The sequence below is a fragment of the Camellia sinensis genome, chromosome 8, assembly GCF_055761805.1.
Source record: "Camellia sinensis isolate YWXY chromosome 8, ASM5576180v1, whole genome shotgun sequence".
NCBI lineage: Eukaryota > Viridiplantae > Streptophyta > Magnoliopsida > Ericales > Theaceae > Camellia > Camellia sinensis.
Window position 1 is genome coordinate 182,898,311 of NC_138968.1, and position 22,209 is coordinate 182,920,519.

Sequence of the window (22,209 nt, forward strand, 5' to 3'; positions counted from 1 at the left end):
TAGCTTCGGCGAACTTGATAATGGTTGCACTCTCTCTAACAAGAACCAAAGAAGGGACTAGCAAAGGAAGATAGGAAATTTTTCTTTGGTGTAAAAAATCATCTCCAACTTTTTTGTTTTTATCTCAAAACAACATCTCCATTTTTCATCAAAAATCTCTCTAAAACTCTTCTTCTCAGTTGGAGGGGAAAGGCCTTTTTTATACTTATAGGGAAGATGTCTTAGCTATGAAGGCTACCATAAAACCTAGCATCAATGGCTATCAACTCTAGCCTTTACGGCTAAAGTTACAAAGGTGCAAAACTTCCATGTGCATAATGATCATCAACTCTATCATCAAAAGATGAGAGTTACAAAGGTTGAATAAATAAATAAAAATACATATATATATATATATATATATAATGCTATTTAAATAATCTGACTAGATGGGTTGCAAAACGGATACGGGTATTGGATCACAACCCGATCCACACCCAATCTAAAACATATGCACAAGACAAGTCCAGTCTAATATAGCACATAGCCCATGCCCAACACTAAGTCCAACACATGCACATACACAAGCCTAGGCCAGTCCAGACCAAGACTAAAACTAAGTCCAAGTCCAAGCCCAAGCCTAGGCCCAAGCCCAACTTCTATTGATACCCACTTTATGAAACAGGTCTCATTCACAACTCAATGATTTCGGCCCATCAATTTTATTGTAATTTTCTCACTTGAGAGAATACAAAACGAATCAGACCTACCTCAACCGGTGGTTGAGTCCCATTTTAATTTTAAATTAAAGTTGCAAAAAACTAATATTTTCCAACAGTTGAACACATATAAGAGGATATTTTCTAGACTATATACTCACATGTCCAAGGAGGTGGAGGTGGTGATAAGGATGAAAGAAACCTCTGTTTCTCTTCCCACTCACAATCTCCAACACCAAATTACCAAAACTAAAAACATCTGATTTTACCAAGAAAAGCCCATTCATCATGTATTCTGGAGACATGTAGCCACTATAGCAAAGCATTCAATAAGGAAACCGAGTATCAATCAACAACAAGTAAATGATTGTATAGAGCATGTGATGAGATTCTTACTATGTTCCAACCACTTTCTCTGTATTTCCTTCTATCTCATTCCCTCCAAAAATTCTAGCCATTCCAAAATCTGATATTTTTTTATTCATTTCAATATCTAGCAAAATATTGTTAGCTTTGAGGTCTCTATGAATGATTTTCAGTCTGGAATTTTAATGGAGATAGAGAAGCCCATGGGCAATTCCAATAATATTGTGGAAGTGCTTTGGCTAGTCCAGTAAGGTTTTCCTACTTTCATCTACCCAAATTTTCATCCAGGTGAGTTCATACTCCTAATTCAATTTAACAAGAAAAAAAAAATAATAGAAAATCATGCAACCGCATATATAGCAATAGAACCATATAATTTTCAGTCCCATCTTCAATAATTCAACCGTTAAATGGAACCAAAAGAATTTAAACAAAATTATTGCTAGGTGCCACAATTTGTTTATTTCCCTACATACATGTTTGGCCACTTGACCTTGGTCCAATAGTAGACTAGTTGCACTATATTTACTACAGTTTCGAGAGAGCCAAACCAAAGAAAAAGAAGTCCAGGCTTTTGTTAGGCATGAATTCGTAGATTAACATCTTTTCTTCTTCTTGAATGCAACATCATAAAAGCTTCACGAGATTTCGGTGTTGAAGTTTAGCAATACAGCTGACTTCAGTTTTGTGCTAATCGACTCCTTGTTTGGAATGTTTTGAGAGTCGTTTAATAGCTATTTCTTATTCGTCTTCCTGTTTACCCTGAAGATTACCATTTCGATGGCTAGAGTATACTTAAAACTTAAAAGAAGTCACTTCTTTTCTTTTCCTTCCTCATTGTTGTATCTTTTACTTTCTTATATTCCAATGGCTGACATTGTTCCAATAAGAGTGATCATATATAACAACACACAAATTCATGCATACGAGAAGTTCACTCCACATACGTGCTAAGTTTCATATATGAAAAGATATTTCACACAAATGTGTTTTGTAAAATCTAAAAGGAAAATATTTTGTGTAAAATTACAGAAAATTAGGGATTTAACGACGTTTAATTAACAGCGCTTTAGTAAACGTCACTTTTTCTAATAATTAACGACATTTCTTAAACGTTGCATTTGTTATTAATTAAAACGGTACCGTTTTGTGTATCGAGACACTTGAAAACCGCTTCCAAATCTTGTCCCTCTTCGCACCCTCTTCTATCTCCCCAAACCTTTATTTTGAAAACCCTATTTTGAGCACAGCCGTCACTCACTCACTCTCTTGCTCACTCTCTCTCTTGCTCTTGCTCTCTTTTCTCTCAGAGGATCGATTGTTCTTCAGTCTCTTACTCAGTGATTCTTCCTCAATTCTTCTTTAGTTCGGTAATTCTCCTTCGATTTCGAAGTTCGATTTTGAGCACAGCTCCATGATTTATCTCCGTGGATTTGGAACTACTCGTCTTCTTCGATCAGAGGTTAGTTGTTCTATTTGTGATTTATCTCTGTTTTGGATTAATGTTTTCCTTAGTGAATACTTTTGTTTAGGGCTCTATATAGGTCTTAAGCCCTTAGGGCTCTCGATTCTTCTTCACTCTCTTACTCAGTGATTCTTCTTCAATTCTTCTTCTAGTTGGTGATTCATCTTGGGATTGCGATTTCAAAGTTCTATTTTGAGCACAGCTCCGTGGATTTGGTACTCTTTGACTTTTTCGATTAGAGGTTAGTTGTTGTGTTTGTGATTTATACAATATGATATACAATATGATTTGGATCAGTGTTTTAAAAAATTAGTCTCAGTGATTTCATCTCTGTTTCAGTAATTGTTTTTCACTGATGTGTTGCTCTGCACTGTGAGATCTAGATTGTGCTTTCAGTAATTGGTCTCAGTGATTTCATCTATGTTTAAATTGTGTTCAAGCTGTCATCGATGTGGTTATGGAGAACAACCAACTATTGATGAAGGACTACATCACAACTGCTATTTGGTTTTCTAATTCTTTCAAAAGAAGTGTCATGATATTAATTGGATGTTGTGCCTTGTTTATTGTTTTTCTTTCTTGGAACTGTTATGTGGGTTGAATGTTTAGATGGGTTAAAATCTGCAAGATCATAAGATTTGTATTAATTCATCTCATGGTGATGATGGCAAATTGAACAGTTAATTCACTTCTTTCATAAATTTTAGCAATTTATTCATTTTATAGCAATCATGCAACAAAAAATGCATATAATAATATTGTTAAATACAATTTTATAACAAAATTGAATTGATTTTTATGCTTGCTAAGCAATATCCGATGAGAAGTATTGGATACATAACACATACCTTTATCCAAGTGTCAAGTGTCCAACACAAGTACTTTAAAGAGTCCATGTAACAGAATGCCAAGAATCTTGTCAATAGTGGCTTCATCAAGCTTGAATGAAAGGATAACCAACTTTTTCTTTGTTACTGCAAAATAATTCTTTTATTGTAAAAAAAAAAATTAACATATGGTTATAATGAAAGTCCTTATTGTTACATAAGTGGAAGGCATACATATGAACATTTTTCAACAAGTTGAACGTAATGAACTACAATTTTTTAAAGCAACATATGGACTAGATCTAATGGTGATGCTTATAGAGGTATTGTGATCATTCTAATGTTATTTACCTGTGAATTGATTTTTAGGTCTGGAGATTTTAAATAAATTTTGCTGACGTTCTGGGGCTTTGGCCATTTATGCTAGATGAATTTGTTCAAGCTTTTCATGATTATGTAAGTTCATGAGATCCTTGTGTTTAATTTTGCCTTTAGACTATTTGCTTTATCCTTACTATCATCTTATTGTTTTAGCTGCTCCCTACTATTTTCAGGATCCAAGGTTGTTAGGGGAGATTCATGTAGCTCTTCTAAGATCCATAATTAAAGATATTGAGGATGTAGCAAGGATACCCTCTTCGACTCGGCTGGGAGCAAATCAAAATACTGCTGCCAATCCTGGAGGTGGCCATCCACAGATTGTTGAAGGGGTAAGCTTTGTTCTGTGGTTGGTTTTTGTTGTTGCTTCTATCTTGTTGTCAATTGTGGTTTGATTTTGTGTTTATTCATTCTGAAATACTTTTTATTCCTTTGTTTTACTTTCAGGCGTATGCTTGGGGCTTTGATGTACGCAGCTAGCAGCGCCACTTAAATCCATTGACCTAGCATGAGATATTGCGATAATTTGCTCTATCTGTTGGATTTGGGCCAAAATTAAAGAAAAGGACTATTGAACAAGCATATCTGCAATGAGGCAGCTACCCTTGATCAAGAAGACACGGTTATTGATGAAAGTAACTCTGGTGAACCATGGGTTCAAGAACTTATGGAAGGCGAGTATTCTGATCTGAGTGTTGAGGAACGCCTTAGTGCCGTTGTTGCTTTAATTGGCGTTTCGAATGAAGGAAACTCAATTCACATTATTCTAGAGGTAATATTGTGTTTTCTCTTGACTTAAGGTATTTTTAATTATTATTATTTTTTTCTTTTGCATGTCTGTGATATGAAATGTGGGAGTTTTTCAGGAACGTTTGGCAGCCGCAAATGCTCTAAAGAAGCAAATGTGGGCAGAGGTACAACTTGATAAACGCCAAATAAAAGAGGAGTATGTGACGAAGATGCAGTATCCATCTTACATCAGTGACAAGACTGAACCAAATGTTCAAATTTCTTCTGTTGAGGGCAGGCAAAGCCTATTGCCTACTGTTGATGACAAAAATGGTTTGCTATCAACAAATCCTGTAGAACAGAAAGAGCACCTTCATGATGCACAGAATGACCCGAACTATCCTATTCATATGCCTTCTGAACGGAACCCACAAATACAAGAGGTCTCTATATGCAAGGATAATCTTTCACTCCTACAACCTGGATATGCTGCTGAAAGGTCACGGTCGCAGTTAAAAGCTTATACTGGTCATAAGGCAGAAGAGATGTATGTATGCAGGTCCTTGCCTCTTGGGCAAGATCGCAGACGGAACCGTTACTGGCAGTTTATAACGTCTTCTTCTCGAAATGATCTTGGGTCTGGTATGATTTTCGTTGAGTTACATCATGGCTGTTGGAGGCTTATTGATTCTGAAGAGGTAGTGTTATTATTTAGTAATGCATTATTTTCTAAATTATTGTTATGCTAGGTTTGAGAGTATGTTATGCATATATTAGTGCCAATTGTTATTTTCTTGTTTAGCAGCAGCTACTCCTTGTTTTTGTGCCCCTTTTCTTCAGGTATTACAAGCTTCTCGTGGTCTTACTTTTTATTAAAATTTCTTCAAGAGTTCCTACTTGGAAAGGATTGCATGTAGTAATTGGTGTTTACCCTTTGTTCTTTGAAATCTGCTGTTATATATGATGAATATAGTGTTCCACAATATCTGTTGTTTGTACCAATAGAAGTTTGGCAACACTGATACTGGGATGATTGTTAAAGCCTCATTAACATGCAGTGTTTTTATTCAATTGCATGTAAAACCAACAAAAGCAGGGTCAAGTATTGGAGTTACAGTTGCATATGGTGTTACTGATTCTCTTAGAAAGGCTAATGAAATAATTTCAGAGGTAATTATTCTTTCTCCTTCCTGTATCTTTCTATATTTTTTTTTGACTTTAACAATGAAGCAAAATTCGAAATAGCAAGTTTTCTAAAAAAGTTGTACCAATTTGATTTCATCAGGGTATGCCGAAATAAGTATTTAGTATCTGTGACCCATAAAAAATTTCGTTATCTATATTAGAAAGTAGCTCTCGTCTTATTATTCTCCCATTGTGCTTAGGTTTAGGCTTTTGCAATGAAATTTTCTGTGTTGTTGCATTGGTAATTCATCTAGTGAATGAATTATTGAAATTAAGTGATATTACCATCAGTGGCTGCTTTGTTATGATTTCTCTATGTAATGCATTTGGACATGGGAATGGCTCTCCATGGAAATGAAATAGTCTAGATTTGTTTTGATTATCTAGTGTTGATCCTTTTTCAGTTCTTCAGTATAGTAAATCTGTTTGTAATTATTCTTACAGGTGATTTACTCTGATGAGGATCGAAAGTTCGACAAAGATATTACTATTGGCCTAATTTGCAGTGAACTACTAAACCTTGCCAAGTACAATGTTCATATGGCTAAGCTGCTTGATGGAGGAAGGAATAGTACGTATAAGTAATATTGCTCTACACGAGTAATCCCTGAAGTAACATAACTAACTAGTTGGCATATAATGTGCAGAGGCTGCGACTGAGTTTGCCATTTCTCTTGTTCAAACATTGTTGATCAATGATTCAAAAGTCGTTTCCAAACTTCATAATTTCGTTGATGCGTTGGCTACGGTTTGTGACTATTCATTTTGTTTGATATGGTGGCTAAAGCTTATTTCGTACATTTAGTTTTACATTGACAATTGAGATGTGAAAGGGAAAATTATAGTGTATTTTTAAAATTTTTTATTTATGTTATGTAGTTGGAAGTGGTTGGCCCAGGAGGACCTCCGGATGGACATGGTGATGATGAGCATCACTGATTGCTGAGTCCAGTGTTTCTTCCGAAATAAGATCTGGTGAGATGATGAGATAGTGTTTAGTATATTCTCCAGCTTCAGAATTCAAAAAGCTTATGTTTTGTTTGCTTTTGCTGAGTCTTTAGTTCTCATGGTTTGGTGACATTCAATCTTTATGTTTTCCCCCCGCTCTTTTGGATGCTAGACCTGGGTTGGTCATCTATTGGAATTACGGATTCTATCAGTTTTCTTCAATACAACACAAATAATGGATGGCTACATTTATATTCAGTCATATTCTTTTGTAATAACAACCCAGCCTTTTATCAAACAAGGGGATTGATGGTCACCGTGGACTTACTTTGTTTTGTTCTACTAGACGCCCTTCAGACTATTTTGCCTTTGAAATCATGCTTTTGATCAGTATTGAGATGGCAAAGGCATAATTGTTGTTCACTGGCTTATTCACTTTCTCAGCTCTGATTGTTGGAAATAGTGAAATTTTTAATATTTTCAATTTTATCCTAAGATCATACTAATTCATTTGATCATTATCAATTCTTGATTTACTTGGGACCATTTTGATACAAACCTTGTGGAGAATTCACTTTTGAAAACTGGTTTGCAGAAGGAAGTATATCCGAAAACTTATATTCACATGGCTAAAGTTCATTGGACGATTTTATGATGATATTATATTATATTTTAGTTCAGTTTATTTTATTGTATTCTAGTTATGTGTTTTGAATTTGAAACATGCATTGTGCCAGATGAGACTGATCATGAGCTAGAAAGTTGCAAACAATTTGGCTGAAAATTGAATAATGACACTGAACGCATGTGAAGCTTGATTTTTGGCTAGACGTTTAGCAATAGCAACCATTATAGTAACTCCATCGAAGTTGGTCTTAGTTCAAGTCGAGGGAGACCCAACTTGGTTTTTATATATTATATTTAATTGGTGGAAACCCAATCTAATTTGGAAACAACTAAGGTTTGATAATAAACCCTAGATTCACAATATTTTAGGGTTTGTTTTTTGCTCATCCCCAAAAAAAAATGAGGAGCGGTTGCTACATATTGGTATATCTTTCCAAAGGTTTGATAATAAACCCTAGATTCACAATATTTTAGGGTTTGTTTTTTGCTTATCCCGAAAAAAAATGAGGAGCGGTTGCTACATATTGGTATATCAATTCGGTGGGTTTGGTATATGCATAGTGCTTGGTGTATAGATTTTCAATTGGTGGCTACTGTAAGGTTTGGTCCCTTTTTTTCGGCAGGTGCTTGGGGAATTCTTTGGATGCTTTGAAGAATTATTTGTGGGCATATTCGGTTGATTTGGAATATTATTTTGGGTCTTCTACAATTCTGGTTCTGAAGATTTTAGTTCATCTATTTGGTGAGGTCTTTCCTCTTTGTTTATTTGTGATTATTTGGAATTCACCTAAGGGTGATTTTGTGAGACCATTAGTGTCTCGTTTGTAATCGTTTGAAACTTATTTGGTTGATAGTGGAATCGAATTTCGATCCCGTGGACGTACCTCACATTGAGGGAACCACGTAAAAATTCTTGTGTTGCTTCTGATTTAATTTTTCCGCATTAGTTTTTATTCCCATTGATTGATTTACTTGTGGGGAATCACATATTTTCTCTAACAAATGGTATCAGAGCTTACGGTCTATTTGAGTTTATTTATTTGTGTAAATTAATGGAGGGGAATGTGGGTCGTATGTCTAACTTCAATAGAAGTAATTGGGTAACTTGGAAAACTAAAATGGAGGACCTATTATTTTGTAAAGATTTGTATGGGCCTATTGAGGGTGATAGTGACAAACCCGAGGGTATGAAAGATGATGAATGGAATATGCTTAATCGAAAAGCCGTTGGTGTTATCCGTCAATGGATTGATGACAGTGTGCTTCATCATGTTGCTACGGAAACTTCAGCACATGATTTATGGAAAAAATTAGAAGGCCTTTATGATAGGAAATCAGCCACAAATAAAGCTTTTTTGTTTTGTAAGTTGGTTAATTTAAAATATAAAGAGGGTAGCCCTATTCCGGAACATCTGAATGAAATAAAGAGTATTGTTAACCAACTTACTTCTATGAAAATTGTTTTTGATGATGAGTTGCAGGCTTTGATGCTACTTAGTTCTTTGCCCGAAAGTTGGGAGACTTTGGTTGTGACCGTCAGTAATTTGGCACCCGATGGAGTTGTCACAATGGGCCAAGTCACTAGTACCTTGTTGAATGAAGAAACTAGAAGAAAATCAGCGGGTTCCTCTCATTCGGAAGCATTTGTTGTGAGAGGCCGAAGCAAAACAAGGGGGAGGAGTAAGACTCCTCATGGTCGTGATCAAAGCCGTGACAAATCGAAATATGGTTCTTTTTCAAAGAAAAACATTGAGTGCCATTATTGCCATGAGAAAGGGCACATGAAGCGGGAATGCCGAAAGCTCAAGAATAAGGAGAAAAGGCGTGACAAAAGTGTGGACAAGAACCAAGAAGACACAACGGCAGTTATTACCGATGATCTCATGGTCGTTTGTGAAGATAATTGTATCAATTTTGTGGGCCAAGAGAGTAATTGGGTGATTGATTCCGGTGCTTCTTTTCATGTGACTTCTCGAGTTGATTTCTTCACTACCTACACCGAAGGAGATTATGGTTCTGTTCGAATGGGTGATGAAGGTTTGTCCAAGATTATCGGCATGGGTGATGTTTGCTTGGAAACAAATTTGGGCTGCAAGTTGTTGCTTAAAGATGTAAGGCATGTTCCCGACATTCGCCTCAATTTGATCTCTACTGGGAAGCTAGATGATGAAGGCTTTAACAACAAATTTGGTAATGGAATATGGAAGCTCACAAAAGGTTCTTTGGTGGTGGCTAAGTGCAAGAAGACTCATACACTTTATTCGATGCAAGGAAAAATTTGTAAAGGTGTTGTCAATGCACTTGAAGATGATACTTCTACTGAATTGTGGCACAGGCGACTTGGGCACATGAGTGAAAAGGGGCTACAAGTTTTGTTCAAGAAAGAGCTTCTACCCGGTTTGAAAGGTATACATCTTAAAACTTGTGTTCATTGTTTGGCGGGTAAACAACATAGAGTTTCTTTTCATAAAAATGTTGCTTCTAGAAAAGAAAATGTTTTGGAGTTGATTCATTCAGATGTTTGTGGTCCTTTAAAAGTTAGAACACATAGTGGTGCACTTTATTTTGTTACTTTCATTGATAATTATTCAAGGAAAGTTTGGGCTTTTCTACTAAAAACTAAAGATCAAGTTCTAGAAGTATTGAAGCATTTTCAGGCCATGGTTGAAAGAGAAACAGGGCAGAAATTGAAGTGCATCCGATCAGACAATGGTGGTGAATACATTGGGCCATTTAATGAGTATTGTCGCAGCCAAGGCATTCAGCACCAAAAGACAGTTAAGAAGACTCCTCAACAAAATGGAGTTGCCGAGAGGATGAACCGCACCATTGTGGAAAGAACAAGATGTTTGCTTTCACAAGCTAAATTGCCAAAATCCTTTTGGGGTGAGGCATTGAAGACAGCGGTTGACGTGATCAATTTTTCTCCTTCCTATCCTTTGAATGGTGATGTTCCAGAAAGAGTTTGAACCGGTAAAGATGTATCTTATGAGCACTTGAGAGTGTTTGGTTGCCGAGCTTTTGTTCACATTCCAAAAGATGAGAGGTCCAAGCTTGATAGCAAGTCAAGACAATGTATTTTTCTTGGCTATGGGCGTGATGAATTTAGGTATAGATTGTGGGATCCGGTCGACAAGAAAGTCATTTGAAGTCGTGATGTTGTGTTTCTTGGAGACCAAACAATTGAAGACTTTGGCAAAGGTGATCAACCGGAGCCAATAACTAGTGATCTCATTGACATGGATTTATCTCCTTCATCTTCAGTTGATGATGAAAACGGGGGAGATGTGCAGCCACCTATTGAAGAAGTAGAGGATGATGCTAATCCTAATGAAGTTGAGCCAGAAATTGAGGAAGAGCATCCAACTCAAGAACCGCCACCACAACTTGAGTTAAGAAAATCTACAAGGGACCGACAACCTTCAAGAAAGTATCCTCCCAATGAATTTGTGTTGATTTCTGATCAAGGGGAGTCAGAGAGCTACCAAGAAGCAATTGAGCATGCAAAGAAAGATGATTGGAAAAAGGCAATGGAAGAGGAATTGAATTCCTTGCATAAAAATCACACTTATGATTTAGTGAAGTTGCCTAAGGGGAGGAAAATTTTGAAAAATAAGTGGGTTTTCAAATTGAAGAATGATGGCAAGAATCTGAGGTACAAGGCACGTCTTGTTGTGAAAGGCTTTGGGCAAAAGAAAGGTATTGACTTTGACGAGATTTTCTCACCGGTTGTAAAGATGTCTTCTATTCGGGTTGTACTGGGCATGGCTGCAAGTATGAACCTTGAAGTTGAGCAACTTGATGTGAAAACCGCATTTCTTCATGGTGATCTTGAAGAAGAAATTTACATGGAGCAACCGGAAGGTTTTGTGGAGAAAGGGAAAGAGAAATTTGTTTGCAAATTGAAGAAAAGTTTGTATGGCCTCAAGCAAGCCCCGCGACAATGGTACAAAAAATTTGACTCTTTCATGATGAATAATGGTTTTTCTAAAACCACTTCGGACCATTGTGTGTTTGTGAAAAATTTTTTGAATGGAAAATTTATTATTCTTTTGCTTTATGTTGATGACATGTTAATTGTGGGTCAAGATTCTACCATGATAAACAGGTTGAAATTGGAGTTGAGCAAGTCTTTTGCTATGAAAGATTTGGGACTGGCAAAGCAAATACTTGGTATGAAAATTGTTCGTGATCGCAAAAAGGGACTGATTTGGTTGTCTCAAGAAAGCTACATTGAGAAAGTTCTTGAGAGGTTCAACATGAATAAAGCAAAGCCGGTTGGTTGTCCACTTGCAGGTCACTTCAAGCTTAGTTCGAATCAATGTCCTACAAGTGAGAAAGACAAGGAAGAGATGCTGAAAGTTCCTTATGCTTCAGCAGTTGGTTCTTTGATGTACGCCATGGTTTGTATAAGGCCGAATGTTGCTCACGCCGTTGGTGTAGTGAGTCGTTTTCTCTCTAATCCAGGTAAAGAACATTGGGCAGCGGTAAAATAGATTTTAAGGTATCTTCGAGGGACTTCGAAGGTGTGTTTGTGTTTTGGGGATGGAAAGCCGATGCTTGATGGGTTCACAGATTCTGACATGGCCGGTGATATTGATTCTAGGAAATCTACTTCGAGGTATTTGATGACTTTTGCAGGGGGAGCTGTGGCATGGCAATCTAAATTACAAAAATGTGTTGCTCTCTCAACTACCGAAGCTGAATTTATTGCCATTACGGAAGCTTGCAAAGAAGAGTTATGGTTGAAGAAATTTTTGCAAGAGTTGGGTTTAAAGCAAGGAAAGTATGTGCTTTATTGTGATAGTCAAAGTGCTATTCACTTGAGCAAAAATTCTACTTTTCATTCGAGATCGAAACACATTGATGTGAGATACCATTGGATTCGTGATGTGTTAGATTTGAAATTGTTGCAACTCGAAAAGGTTCACACAGATGATAATATTTCGGATATGTTGACTAAGACTTTGTCAAGGGACAAACATTTGAAGTGTCGAACTTTTGCGGGTATGGTTGATTTCTCCACCTAAGTCGGTAGGGGGAGAATTGTTGGGTATACCTCCTTATTGGAGTGTGGGACCTAATTGGTTTGTTAAAGAATTTTAATTTGGCTTGATTTAGGTATAATATATTTTTATATATTATATTTAATTGGTGGAGACCCAATCCAATTTGGAAACAACTAAGGTTTGATAATAAACCCTAGATTCACAATATTTTAGGGTTTATTTTTTGCTCATCCCAAAAAAAAAATGAGGAGCGGCTGCTGCATATTGGTATATCAATTCAGTGGGTTTGGTATATGCATAGTGCTTGGTGTATAGATTTTCAATTGGTGGCTACTGTAAGGTTTGGTCCCTTTTTTTTGGCTGGTGCTTGGGGAATTCTTTGGATGCTTTGAAGAATTATTTGTGGGCATATTCGGTTGATTTGGAATATTATTTTGGGTCTTCTACAATTCTGGTTCTGAAGATTTTAGTTCATCTATTTGGTGAGGTCTTTCCTCTTTGTTTATTTGTGATTATTTGGAATTCACCTAAGCGTGATTTTGTGAGACCATTAGTGTCTTGTTTGTAATCGTTTGAAACTTATTTGGTTGATAGTGGAATCGGATTTTGATCCCGTGGACGTACCTCACATTGAGGGAACCACGTAAAAATTCTTGTGTTGCTTCTGATTTAATTTTTTCGCATTAGTTTTTATTCCCATTGATTGATTTACTTGTGGGGAATCACATATTTTTCCTAACAAATTTAGCAATCATTTGGGTTTGTTGGTTTAGGAACCGAAATTGATTACATATTATGATTATGAATTTGGTTGGTTTTCAGTTTGTTGTGAAGGAGGAATTCACACAAATCTTTAATTGTGTTTAAATTATGAATTTAAGTAGAAATTTAAAAAGAAAAAAAAAATTTAAAAAGTGAGGGGAACGGAGATTTTTTTTTTCTTTGTATTTTTTCTCATTTTTCTTTTTCTTTTTCAAAATCATGGTCCAAACACATCTTAAGAATTTTATTAAAATTTGTAATATTGTCTAATTTTTAATTGTCTCGTTAGAAATTGGATCTAAAGCTGGAGGGTCAACTAAATATTTTGTAATAATCATTTCCTGCTGGAACATGTGTTTTTTGTAGGTTTCAGTGCTATTTGCAGAATGGTATAGGATATGTGAACTCCCCGGTGCAAATGATGCAGCTTGCGCCCATTATGTCTTACAATTGCAGCAAAGTGGATTGCTGAAAGGGGATGATTTGTCAGATCGGTTTTTCCGTTATCTCACTGTAAATTTTCTTCTCTGAAGTTATGTCCACAGTATTATAGTCTGAGTTCTGAATTTCTCTCCCTCCCTATTCTCTCTTATTTTTTTAACTCAGGAACTTTCTGTGTCACATTGCCTATCTTCTGAGGTGATTAGTTTTGGCCCTCTGCAATCACCTCAACAAGTCCAGTCTCTCTCCTTCCTTGCTATTGATATCTGTTCAAAACTTGTCTTGTCGATCATAAAGGTAGATAGCTATTTCCCTCTGGATATATAATATGGTTTTCTTTTTCATGTTTATTATTCATGGCTTGACTTTTCATGTTGTAAATTGCTAGTTTAGATGAATTCAAGTTCTTTTTTTCTTGGAATAACAGCCATCAAGCTGAGGTATTTGATTTAAAAGTAGGGGAAGAACTTCTTTACATAATTCTCAAGAAGGTATTAGTTCATATTATGTTTTAGGGCCTTGTTAATGTGTGTCCTAAGTGCACATATATTTTTATGATTTTGATTATACAAGCATAGAATGTACAATCATTCTAACCTTCATAACATGTGCCGTTAACAAAATCCTGTATTTTAAGTTTTAATAAACATATGCAGAACTACTTGCCTGTCTCTGTGTACATTCTTGTTCATGGCCATATGTGCATGTGTGCATAGAAAGTTTGTTTTTTGCATAATAAGAAAGGCATGGCCGTATTAATAGGTGTTTTGAGGAAGGGATGGGGGGCTATTTAACTGCTTATGTTTGACATGTTTTATGTTCGAATATGAAGCAGAGCAGATGTGATTTCCATTTTGGACTTTCTGAATAGTTTTATGGATTACTTTTATTAGTTTTCTAGAACTCCAGCCAAATGCTATTTTTATTATTAGTTTTATTGACCATTGATATAACTCCATGGATGGACCCTTTGGCCTTTAAAGATGGTCTTTTGTTCATGAGGGTAGGGGCAAAGAACTACTTGTTGAAGTTAGGAATGATGAAAATGGAAGAGCTCTGCACCCTTTCTACGTTGGGGCCAGACTCCATGATTTCTCCTATTGTGCTTCCATATTCCATGAGTTTGGTACCATTGAGTCAGCCCTAAAGTTTGGATTTCAGCGGGTTCAGGGATCTTATATTTAATATATATATATATATATATATATATATGTTTATTTTGGTACAAATCCAAAAGGTGGTTGTCATGGAAAAAAGGGTTAAACAGGACGTCTACTGTGCATAAGTATTGGGTACAAATTCTTGAATTTATGTTTATTTTGGTAAATCTAATTACAGTTTATGTTCTGATGCAGACATGTAGACTAGTGAAGACTAACAATGAACTCTCTCATCAATTTGAATTTAACTCATCCAAGCTTGAAATTTATATTATAAGCAGAAATATATTTTTGAGTTGAGGATAATTTTATTGGCAGTAGTTTGCCATCTCTTGTATAGTTGGATCCATCGTTATAGCTCAACACTTCTTTCTCTGCTAATGTCTTTGCTAAAACATGATTTTTGGATATGTTATTTTGTGATTAATGGTGATTGGATATTAAATTGAATGGGAAAGTGAATTAATGTTGCATTTTGAATGGGAGTTATTATTTCATATTAGTGCTATTTTTCAGTTTAATTACAGGTATTTTTTAGTTCAATCACATAAAATTAGCACAATTAAAAAAAAAAAGAAAAGAAAAGGCTATCACGGCGTTTCTAAAAATGTCGCTAAATATTATACCAACAATTTGATTTTTTCTGAAAACAGAGACACGACGGCTTTTTAAAAACGTCGCTAAATAGCATGATGACGTCATAGTACCGTTAGTAGAACTTTTAGTGGCGTTTTTAGAAAACGCCGCCTATAGTCATATAGTGACGTTTCTAAACCGCCATAAAGTTATAGTGACGGCCGCATCTTCGACTTTTGGTATTAAATGTCACAAAAGGATTTGACGGCGTTTTTGGGGCCTATAAACGCCACTAAAACCCCCATTTCCAGCGGTGAATGCCAAATAAAACTGTTCTTGTATATTATGGAACTAGAGGTTACTTTTGTGTGGCCTTATATGGGGAGGGGTGAAGTAGGTTTACAGATTTACAACTTCTTCATAATATTTTGGATAAGATAAAACCTTCATTCACCATCACTTTTTATGCAAACTTTTTAATCATTTTCGTTTAGACAATTTCATAGATAAAATAGTTCTTTCAGATAAAAGTCTGGTTATTAAAACTATATATGGGTAAGACTAGACAGACCTAACCTTTGGCATTTGTATTATTCACACAAAGTGGCTTCTCTAGGACTCAAGCCCATCATTTTCATGCTTAGCAGACTGAGCTTTTACCATAGCACCAAACAATACCCCTAAGTTTTAGGTAGGTTCAAAGAAACTACATAAGAATGTATTGAGATTGTTACCTTGAAAACATGTCTGAATCCACCCTCTCCAAGCTTATTGTCCATTGAAAATTTATTTGTAGAATTAGCTATTGTAGCAAAGTCAAACAAGGACAACTCTAGATCTTCCTTCTCGCTTTGGTTAGTGTAACTTTGTTTGGAGTTATATGCTTGGTTTCCTGCAAAGTATGAGATGGAATGGGTGTAAATGAGGCTATTTATTCCATCAAAGCAATACACTGCATATTGGAACACGTTATTAATTAATAAATGAGAATACTTTCTTTTGGGTCCTTTCCTATTTGAATTAATAGAAAGACACGTATGTTTACGACAAAATGACTCATCTGGATTACCTTATGTTTTCAGCTGTAAATTCTTCTTCTTCCTTTTTCGGACATACAACATTTTGCATAGACCTAACAGAAGCATTCCAATGAATAATATCAAGGTCGGTATGATTATGTCCCTTTTCTTGCGATTGGAGTGGCCTACGTGTTGGACTGTCAAGTCTTCCATTCGAACAAATGGTCAGCTCATTTAATGGTACAACCGTGAAAGCACACATTTAAATAATGCTTTACCCCAAATTCTATAGACTGCTTCAATCTATAATTAGATAAACCACTGCAGATATTCAGGAAATTTCATGAGGAAGTTGTTTAATCAGCTTATTGTTGGAATATGGGATTCCCATATATTGTGTGAATCCCATATATTGATGTGATTACAGGATTTCAAGCATATTTTCTTATATTTGATTTTATTATTATTCTACCTTCCTAAATTGTAACCTCCTCAATTCAGTATATATATACCAGGCTAATCATATATTGTGATTAAGCCATTCAATTATATTCTTTTTTCTTGGTATCAAAGCCAAACCCTTCTGTTTCTGGCAGCCCTAAATCACCTACCCAGCCATCCAACAACCTTTCTTCTTCCCTCCACCTAGTCGAAAGCCCTTCTTCTTTCTCAGCCCCGACAACCCTTCCTCGTCGTTCCCAGCCCCTCGGCAGTCCCTCTTCCTCACTGTCGCAGCTTCCTTAGGTGTCGACTAGACCCTCCTTCCTTGGGTCTAGTGCGGCTTCCCCTCTGGATTGTTTTTCTTCTCTCTTTAACCTTCTAAGGTTCGTGTACTGATGTGGTAAACACTTTCTAGATTGTTTTTCTATTGTGTTGGGTTACCGGGGCTACCGGTGTGTTCGGTAGCGTTTATAGTATGTCGTTTTTTTGTTTTAAGTGAATTTTATTAATTTTTTAATTAAAAATTGTAATTTTTAAATTCAGTTAATCTAGATATAATTTAAAAAGTAAAATATTTATTAAAAGAAAATCTAAAAATACAAATAAATATATATATATATATATATATTTTATATTTGGTGCATTTTTAATTTTTTAAATAAAATTTATACTTTTAAATGTATCTAAATTTTGAATTTTTTTCTTTTTTCAAACCGAGTCATAAAACTCCAATAAAATAAAAATTATAAAAAATAAATAATAATTAAAAATTATTAATTTAACAAGCATAACGTATTTTTCATGGGTTTGGGATGCCTGTTGTGCGGCACAACAGGCACTGTTGTGCGGCCCTATGAGCTTATTTCGAGGTTTGTTTTGATAATCCGAATCGTTCATATTTTAGAGTACATTGAGTAGAACATGCCTGCATAAAATTAAGTTAATCGGATATCGTTAACCCTTTCATCCACTCACATTTGTATCTTCAAAAATAAATGACATTATGATTTAAAGTATTAAAATGAATACAAATGTGAGTGGATGAAAGGATTAACGATGTCTGATTAACTTAATTTTTTACAAATATATTCTACTCGATGTACTCTAAAATATGAACGGTTTAAGTTATCAAAACAGATTCCGAAATAAGCCCATATGGCCGCACAAGAGTGCCTGCTGTGTTGGGTGCACAGCAGGCACCCCACTCCCATTTTTCATGTCTACGAAAAAAAAATTACAAAACAAATTTTATCTTAATTTGAAATTCCCTCTCAAAATATAGGACCCTCAAAATTTTGCCGCTAATCCCTCCTACGTTTCTCATGTCTCTCTCTCCCTCTCTCGCACAACTACCGCCTCTCATTCCTCCTCCCTCACGGATGATTTTGTTGTTCCCCACTCCACCATTGTACCGCCTGAAATGCAAAGTCGACACCGCCGATTCACGAACTTGGACTATTTCATTCTCACCAGGTAAGTTGATTTCTCTTTCTCTGTTTGTATCTTATTATTTGCCCTAATTTCTCACAAATCGACTCCCTCTCTTAGCAATCTCTACCTCACACACTTTCACCGCTCTGCAATCATTACCGTACCACGCCACCGTTGGCACCGTTTCTCTAAATACAGCGAAACCCCCTCCATCACCACAGTCCCCACATTCGCACGACCCATCACTACTACCAGCCAATCCCATCGGTACGCCCGCTTTCCATTACTTTTGTTGTCCCTCTACATCCTCTCTTGCTTCTTGCCATCGTGCCCTAATCTCTCTCTCTCTCTCTCTCTCTCTCTCTATCTCTCTCTCTCTGCCACTGTATTTCGTTTTGGGTATATGTTAATTTCCAGATTTGGTAATTCAAGGAGTATTTTGTGTTGGTACTTCGCATTTATGTTTCTTTGATCAATTGCAAATTCAGTTGAACACACCATATATTTATGTTGGATGTACACATGAATTATTGGAAGAAAAAACCTAGTGTGAACTGAGAACTTGGTTATTGTGTTGTAGTAGTCTATTTAATCAATTTATTGACTTGCACTACTATAATGTGTGTAATTTTTTATATATGATTGGTTTTGTATATTATTTGAACATGAGGAAAAGGACTAATAAGGCACCTCACAACAAAAAAAATGTATGCAATTAGTCCAACCAAACAAACATTGATCATCTTAAAACCTCGAGGTTAAGGGTAAAGGAGTACTAATTGCCAATAAAGTGTTACCTCAACTCATAGGAGAAGTTCAGACTGCTTTTCTTGATGGAAGATGTATTCTTGATGGGGTTCTAATTTCCAATGAAGTGGTGGACTAGTGGAGGAAAACGAAGAAAACATGAATCATCCTTAAATTGGATTTTGAGAAGGCTTATAATTTAATGAATTGGGAGTTTCTATTATCAATGATGGTTAATCTTGGTTTGGGAGAGAAATGGGTGGGGTGGATTAAGTCATGTATTTCTACATCAAGGATATCAGTGCTTGTTAATGGGTCACCCATTGAAGAATTTTCTCCTCAAAAGGGGTTAAGGAAAGGTGATCCACTCCCACCTTTCCTCTTCAATATTGCGGCTAAAGGGTTAAATCTCTTACTAGAGAGAGCAAAAGAAACGGGGTTGATACGAGGAGCTTCAGTTGGTCCTAATGCATTGAAGATTTCTCATTTACAATTTGCGGATGACACTATCATTTTTTGCGATGTTGAATGGGAGGAAATTATTATGATTAAACGAATACTGAGGTGCTTTGAAGTAATGTCAGGTTTAAAGATTAATTTTCACAAAAGTACTGTATGTGGGATTGGTGTGGAAGAGATTAGGGTTATAGAGTTCGCCACAAAACTCAATTGTCTTAGTCAGAGATTACCACTTACCTATCTTGGTCTACCATTAGATGCAAATCCAAGGAGTAGAAGTACATGGCAACCTATGGTGGAAAAGTTTAAGAAGAAACTAGCATCATGGAAGAGGAGGTTCTTGTCCTTTGTTGGTCGTTTGACCCTGATTAGATCGATTTTGTCAAGCCTTCCTTTGTTCTTTCTTTCATTATTTAAAATGCCAGTGGGAGTTGCCAAAACCATTGATAAGATTCAGTCTAGCTTCTTGTGGGGAGATTCTGAGACTAGTAGGAAAATTCATTTGGTAAATTGGAAGGAGGTGTGTAAAGGAAAAGCCCAAGGAGGATTGGATGTGAGAAATCTGAGTGATGTTAATGTATGTTTATTATTAAAATGGTGGTGGAGGTATGGTAGAGAGCAGAAGTCATTATGGAAATAGGTGGTGTGTAGCAAATATGGTGGATTTGGGGTAAGGTGGATACCTGCAACAGTGGAATCTGCTATGGTGTCTGCAGTGTGGAAAGGGATTGTATCCTCTATTTCATCAAATACTGCTGTGGCTGAGGTGTTTGAACAAAACTTCAAACGTATCATTGGAAATTGGGAGATGATATAATTTTGGACTGATAGGTGGTTTAATAGTAGAAGTCTGAGGAATGATTTTCCTAGATTGTTTAGCCTCTCAATGGATAAGGAAGGCACATTGAAGTGTTTCTATCAAAGGAAAGGGCAGGACACAGATTGGAAGCTGGAGTTTAGACGACCACTGTTAGCTTGGGAGGAGGAGGAGGAGGTTCAAAGACTTGCTTTGTTCTTATCAGAGGCACCTATTCTGAATCATACAGCTGAGGATTCTTGTTCATGGCTGGCAAATAGTTCAGGAGTGTTCTCTGTGGCTTTGGTATGGCAAAGGATGGAGGTAGCTAAAGGGCCAATGCTTAATATTTCAAAGGTTCTGTGGAAAAATTCAGCATCTCCAAAGGTTCAATTCTTTAGTTGGTTAGCTTGGAGAGGGAGGATAAATTCTGCATAGTTTATACATCGGATTGGAGTATTGAATGATAATGTTAGTTCTCTGTGTATGTTTTGTAAGGCAGATGTGGAAACAACTGATCATGTGTTACTGTTATGCCCTTTGATCTGGAATGTATGGTCTGTCTTGGTGAACTGGTGGGAGGTAAAATGGGTAACACCTGGTTCTGTGGAGGTGTTGTTGAACTGGTGGTTTGGAATGAAATGGGAGAAGAAGGAGTTGGAGATTTGGAAGGTTATCCCTTTGGTAATGCCATGGTCTGTTTGGAAACTATGAAATGTGTGTCTATTTAAAGAAGGTAATGCCGATCTTGCAAGATTAGGGGAATTGGTGAAAGTTAGAATTGCTCTATGGGTTAAGGCTAATATGAAGGGTGTTACCTACTCAGTGCATGATGTTGTTGCAAATTTAAAGTAGGTCAGAAGTTGTTTGTAAGCTGCTGGAAGAGTGTGCTGGTGTATAGTTCCTGCTGTGAGGATGTTCTTGCTGTGTGGATTTAGGGGAGATGTTGCTTAGAGGAGATTTGTTGGTGTGTGCCAATGTTATGAGGTGCAGAGATGCAGCTGATGCTATTGGTAGTTGACTGGTCTGGTGCTGCTAAAGAGAGGCTGCTGCTGTAGTACTATTGCTAGTGTTGTTGCTGTTTGGCTTGGTAGATCATAGTTTTGTGTCGCTGCTGTATTATTATTGTTTTGTTGTTTTTGTTTATTTTGTTTGGTGCTTTTGATTGGTATCTCACCAATCTTGGGTCAAGTGCTAGCAAATGATTGTGCTTCCTTTACGGTGCCAACCTAATTGGGATTGTTGAGGTTAGCTATGATGCTTTGTGCATTTTCCTATTTTATTGATGTAAAAATTTTGCATGTATTGTGTTTTTTTCATCAATAAAGCTTTTCTTTTGCTAATCAAAAAAAAAAAAGAAAAAAAAGAAAAGAAGGTAAAGGGGTACTAGTTCAAATCTGGTTTCAGGTTTTCAGTTTTATTTATTATTAATATATATATATATATATTTTTGTTTTGGTTTGGTATGATGCTTCAGATTGAATCCTTCAAATATCATTACAAGAAGTGGGTTTACAATTCATTGATTTAAAAGTCCATAGTTTGGGGAAGGTTTATAGTTTAATTTAGATGAAGTAGTTTAATTCACAATTAACAAATTCTTGGAATGGAAGTGTTTAGACTAATCAAAGTAATTTTGGCTGATAACATCATCGTTCTTCATCTTACATCTCTACATGTGAAGGCATTGCATTTTGCTTTTCTCTTTTCTTTTTCTTTATTTTGTTTCTTTTAAAGGTTCCTACGATTAGAATTGTTTGTCATTTTGTGATTTTTGATTTATAGGTGTGGTATGAGCACTTTGAGGCAGCAAGAAAAGGCAATCCCTGGGTGATCATAGCAACAGACGTAGTTCACACCACTGGCAAACGAGGAAAACAGAAAGGTCCAGAAGAAATGAAACAAAAGAGAAGGTTAAACTTGAAAGAGAGATGAAGGCAGGCCTCTACTCATCTATCTCACAGTCCTGCAAACATCAATGGGATATATACTGGGGCAGCACGACGAGATAGGAAAGGAGCAGGCCATCTATTTGATGAATGAGTTATAGCTATAAAAGGTAAATCCATAAGTTAATTATAGTTGCAGTTTTTTATTTTGTTTTTACGATCCAGTAACTAAGTTTTGTCATAACAACTTTTATGG

At 36.1% G+C, this 22,209-nt stretch overlaps 1 pseudogene; it reads right to left on the bottom strand.

Annotated features, from left to right (window-relative positions):
* Positions 1–424: 424 nt before the first annotated feature.
* Positions 425–18,327, bottom strand: LOC145789029 (G-type lectin S-receptor-like serine/threonine-protein kinase SD1-1; annotated as a pseudogene).
* Between the last annotated feature and the right edge of the window lie 3,882 nt (positions 18,328–22,209).